Below are 5,395 nucleotides of genomic sequence, written 5' to 3' on the forward strand. Positions count from 1 at the left end.
GTGATATGATACTTTCCGTCTAGCTGTAGATCTACAATTTTAGATGGCTAGGAGTGGGGTGTCTGGGAGGGCCGGGATTTCCGTCTGCTCTACAGCAAAACGTAGCTATAGCGAAAGGTAACTCTCAATGAGGAAAAAAAACAAAGTTTTGCAAAACTCTAGCGCAAGTTATTTTGCAAGTTATCACAATGCAACTCTTTTTCATGGGCTCACAGAAGACGTGGTTGAGTGGTAGCAGGAACACTCCGATACCATTGCAATTAACGCACCAACAAAAGACGCTTTTCGTTTTCCTTGTTGCGCTGGCACTTCCGTTTTAAACGAGCGACAAATTTCGCTTAGTTTGCTGCTTTTTAATTTACTTAGCTTCTGTCAAGTGACGAGGTCACAAAGATTGTAACCATCGTACATGACTGGGTGCTTGGGCTGTATGTGCTCCAGTACCTCATTTCGTACGGTTGCCAGCGCTTCTTCATTTTCAGCTGCTTCATAGTCTTTGTCGGAAACTGACTGGGCTTCTGAGTTTTTTGCATTTTGCCCGCCGTGAAAATAAACTTTGAATTTGTGAATTCGTGTGAGAATTGCCTCTGACCATCAACATCTCGAGTAATTTTCATTTGTCTTGCCACTGCCACAGGATCTAGTTTCCTTCCAGTGGTTTTACCAACCATGAATTTTTCTTTCAGGAATTTCCTCAGTTTCTCGCTAAAGGCTTTTTCTTTCTTTGTTGCTCTCAGAGCCCATCCTTTTTTTTCTTTCATCTGTGAATCTGCTAATGGAACAACAGTGGCAGCAGAACCAGTAATGCCCATCTTTAGACTGAAATCACCACCCCCAAAGCTTCTTGCTGTTCATTATTTTCGCCGTGTCTAGGAGAGACATGGTTTGACACAGGTTTGAATTCGCATTTTCCATAGGCTACATGCATTTATTTACCATTAAGCCATAACGTTTGTAGACACGAATGCAACCCTCGTTTGGAGAGGCGAATAATTTCGGTGAACTGGTTTTCGCATCTCCTTCATTCATCTCGTCACAGTCATCTTCATCACCCTCGTACCCGACATCTGATGCTCTGGGAGGTTTCTTCCTTGACTTCCTAGGTTTGATAGGGCGGAAGTTGCCAGGTAAAAATGAAGCATCCGTTGCCGTAACGGTAGCGTTGTGAGCTTCAATACCTGAAAGAAATAAAGATCATGGTAAATTACCCTTTTTCGACGGTTTGACAAACAATATATATAAATATATAATATATGTTACAACTTTACTTGCATTTGCATTAAATATATTTGCAAATTGCAAAGAGGGTGCCAACAGGGAAAAACTTTTACGACTTGCTCAGTATTAACGATTACGAGCAACGAGTGAAATGTCTCCGCGTATTATCCTTAGAAAAAAAAAGAAAAAAAAAACCAACAAGAGATTTTTTTTCTCTGGTACCTTTATTCTCTCTATATATTATATATATCATAAAATTCGATTACACTAATTTTCAAGTTTAATTTTCATTCCCCACGCGAACACACACTTTCTAAATCGTCCAAACCTAGACACTGGAGTCTTACGATGTCATATTTTACGCACATTTTGGACTTTATATGGTGAAGTGGCGTCTGTAGCAATTCACTCAGCTGAACAAACGGAGTCTCCTATTACCGTTTACCATCCTTACCACAGAACGAGCGGGATTGAAACCCACCTTGGGTTATGGTCTTGACACATTTTTAACAATGAAAATTTTACTAGCAGGTTGCTTGTCAATTGCTGTTCATACTGGGATACTGCTCTAGTTTGTTATAGCTAAGGATGCTTTTGCCTCAAAAGTACAGTACTAAAACCGAAACGACAAGACATCCCTTCCCTTTACCATCATGCGTGCCGGAGGTTTATTCTGTGTTCAGGAAAAATATTACGTACCTTTGCAATTTGACCACGGAAAAAGCTTTCCTTCACCGACACCATAAGCCCGCCATACTCTTACTCCTTCGTCCTCGAATTCAAAGTTATTGAGTTTACTGATTCCTGGCAACTTCACTGTTAACTTGTCAGAAAACGAGCCTTGTATCAAGGATACTCGAGCTCCAGGAACTCCACCATGTGACGTCAGCACCTTTTCAAATTGTGCAGTTGTACTGACGTCATCACCCTCGTCAATAAAGGCACGTACATGGTTTTTCATAGTTGCAGCAAGTCGATCGCAGGGTCCTTTTCCTCCCTGGGGATCAGAAAAGTCCAAACGTTGAACTCAGACGTCAGTTCTTTACTGATTTCTTTGCACGCTAGAATAGTGTATGCAGCATGGTAACACCCCGCGTTGTCTTGACGATAAAAGGCACGATTGATATCGGCGTTTTCTCTCTTCAGGGTGGCCAAAGCATGCTCCATGAGCATCACAACAGAGGGACTGTCCTGGCTACATTTCTCAACTATCTGCACAAAGGCTTGCGTCTCCATCTCACTCTCCTTCTTTCTGGTTGCCACAGTGATGTGCCAAGAAAAGCCTTTCTTCGCAAGCCATTCACCTTGTGACTCTCGGTACTGCCGCGGCAGGAACTTCATGGCCCAGTCTTGGATAAGTAGGACGCTATTGTCGTTGAGACAATCAATGCAATCAGTACGTCCGGCATCTTGATTCACAAGTCGCAGCTGATGTGACTTCCAGAGCTGAATCGCTCGGACGGCCTCTTGAAAGGAGTACAGAGCGTCCTGTTTGTCATACTCTTGTTTAAAAAGACTGCTCTGGATTGCTATATCGATATCACTGATATCACTCAACACATCTTTAAGGTCTCGGCAACGTTGACACAACAAGTCATGGTCACGACTGTAGGTGCTCTTGAAGGACGGGTCCGTAGAGTCGCTCAGGGGCATATTGGTTGCAGTGATCAGCAACACGAGAACAGCCTGAAACATTGACCTATTTGATATGAAAAGTACATATATAATAAAGCGGTTTTCAATTGAGTGTCGAAAAGTAATTGGTTTTGCATTTACTACACTGGACGATTGGCTTAAAAAAACTCGCGCCAGTTTTTCATTCAATCAGAAGTAAAACCAAAACAAGAATAATCCTCTGCAGCGACAAGTTCGTGATCACTGTCAAGTTCCACGGCTTTTCCATTACCATTACTATTTTCAGACCGACGAGCGCCATTTCTGCCTTTATCATCGCCTTTGTTAAGATGACCACCTCCAACACCACCACAGCCACCATTACACGTACAACCGTCATCAATACTTGAACCTGAATCACCACCAACATGATCATCACTGTCACTATCCTCACCATTACCATGACCACCAATACCATAATCATCCCCATCACCAACACCCTCATTACCACCAGCAACGCCAGCACCACCTCCGCCAACTTCAGTCACTGGCAGCACCACCATCATCATAATCGTCATCATTATCATCTTTGTTATCATCTTTACCAATATCATTGCCATGATTATCAGTCGCAAGGTGACCAGCGCCTCCAACATAAGTGAGATGCTCTCGCTGACGTCCCTTCACTTCACTTCCCTCTTTGGTTAGGCCTTTTGCATGTGTTTCAATGGTCCCCCCCCCCCCCCCCCCCCATCTATTGGGGCCTCTTTATTGGTCATCTGGAGGGGTATACTTCTTATCTTCTTTCTACACTCTCGGCAAATGGCTGAATGGTAAGATATAGAAATACTGCTGTAAGTCGACTATGAAAACAAATGTCCGCCACTGAAAAAAGCTTATAAGCCGCAATGAAAACCAAATTAATCGCCAGCAAGTTACATTTTACAGTCAAACCAACGAACAATGGTGCCGACTCGAGGTCAGGGCGGACAAAAATACAAGAACTTTGAAGTTTGAAAAAATCACTACCCCAAACTTCTGGTGCTGTTGTTGAATGCGGGAATGGTTTATGATTATATAGAGAAGAAAATATCTTATTAAAGAAGTTAACGAGATTCTTTAGGCCAGTTATGCGAAGTAACTATGATTGGGACTAAAATGAGACTTTTTTTTAAATTCAAATTGATACTCTAAGATGCTGACTGAAACTACATAAAGGTCATACAAGCTCTCCATTTTGTTTGTGTAACTGTTATTTAGGTTTGAGCTCTTTGGACTGCTTATACAATGATCAAGAAAGAATGAACCACTGAATTATAATTCGAACAAACATTTTGTTCCTTTGGTAACCTGTACTTACGCATGCCAATAGCAATGACTATCCCCAGCTCTTGATAGAGAGCTTTAGCTTGAACAAAAGAGACCCCTCTGTCTTTGTTTGGTGGACGTTTGGTGTTATGTCCACTAAAACGTTTTGGTACGCCACATCTTTTCTTTCCCGACATCCACCGTGTTCCGTAGACATCCCGATGCCGCGGAGATATTGTGATGTTTTTGGCTTCCTGCAGTAAACTGAAAACGCCTGCAAAGGGCATATGCTTGTAATTAGGGAAGTACCGTTAGAAACGTTATAGTGGGGTATATACCAAAAGCAAAAATAAAAACTTTGAGCAAGGGAGAATTACTCAAAACGTCATGCACAACGATCAACCCAGGCAAATTCCAGGGGGGGGGGGGGCTACTCCCTTATATGAGCCATATAGGTATGTGCAACCCCAAGGGGTACGGTTTTTCAACCGTTTTGGTCACAAATAGAGTATCGATTTTAGCTGATTTTGGCCATTTTGGTCATAAATAGGGTACGGTTTTTCCACTCTAGCCTTGATATGGGTATGTTTTTAAGAACAAGCCACTTTTTTATCATTATCGAAAAGAAAATCAACAAAAGCCCCTCACAAATCACGTTTACGGTAATATAACATTCGTCTGAACTAGGGAACTAATCATAACTGAGGTCTGAAATAGGGTTTTGGTTTAAGCATCGTCAGGTCATTGATAGGGTTTCGAATTTTTGGGCAGGTCATAAATAGGGTAGGGAATATCGCAGATTTTGGTCATAAATAGGTGCAGGCCGCACACCCCCCACCCAATTTTTCTGAGAGTAACCCCCCCCCCCAGCGCTCCCCCCCCCCCAAAAAAAGAAAAAAAACACCATCGTCACCGTCAGTGTCATAAGTCGTATCGTACTCTTCTAATGGTCCGCTTAGTTTGATTCTTTATATCAGCTATGTGAACGGCAGGATGTCCTTTCCCCTGACGAAGATTACTCACTCAAGAATATTTCGCTTCAATTCACTTCCCAGCTTAGAACCCAGATTACCGGGCGCTGAGGATAAGTCGTATTTTCTAGAAACTGTTGATACAGCGGGTATAGAACAACAAATTATGCGGCGAAAACGTTTACAATGAAATAGATAAGTAATTCGAATCAGTACCTGCTCTCGCCCAAAGTAGCTGAATTTCATTTTTAAGCGAAGCATCGATAACGTTGAAACCTTTGAGA

The 5,395-nt window shown here is 42.3% G+C and overlaps 1 pseudogene; it reads right to left on the reverse strand.

The window, feature by feature from the left end:
- Window positions 1-372: 372 nt before the first annotated feature.
- On the reverse strand, window positions 373-2,559 carry LOC149110517 (uncharacterized; annotated as a pseudogene).
- Between the last annotated feature and the right edge of the window lie 2,836 nt (window positions 2,560-5,395).

The sequence above is a fragment of the Orbicella faveolata genome, unplaced genomic scaffold (assembly GCF_042242905.1).
Source record: "Orbicella faveolata isolate gen_17 unplaced genomic scaffold, um_ofav_v1 contig_24, whole genome shotgun sequence".
Taxonomy (NCBI): domain Eukaryota; kingdom Metazoa; phylum Cnidaria; class Anthozoa; order Scleractinia; family Merulinidae; genus Orbicella; species Orbicella faveolata.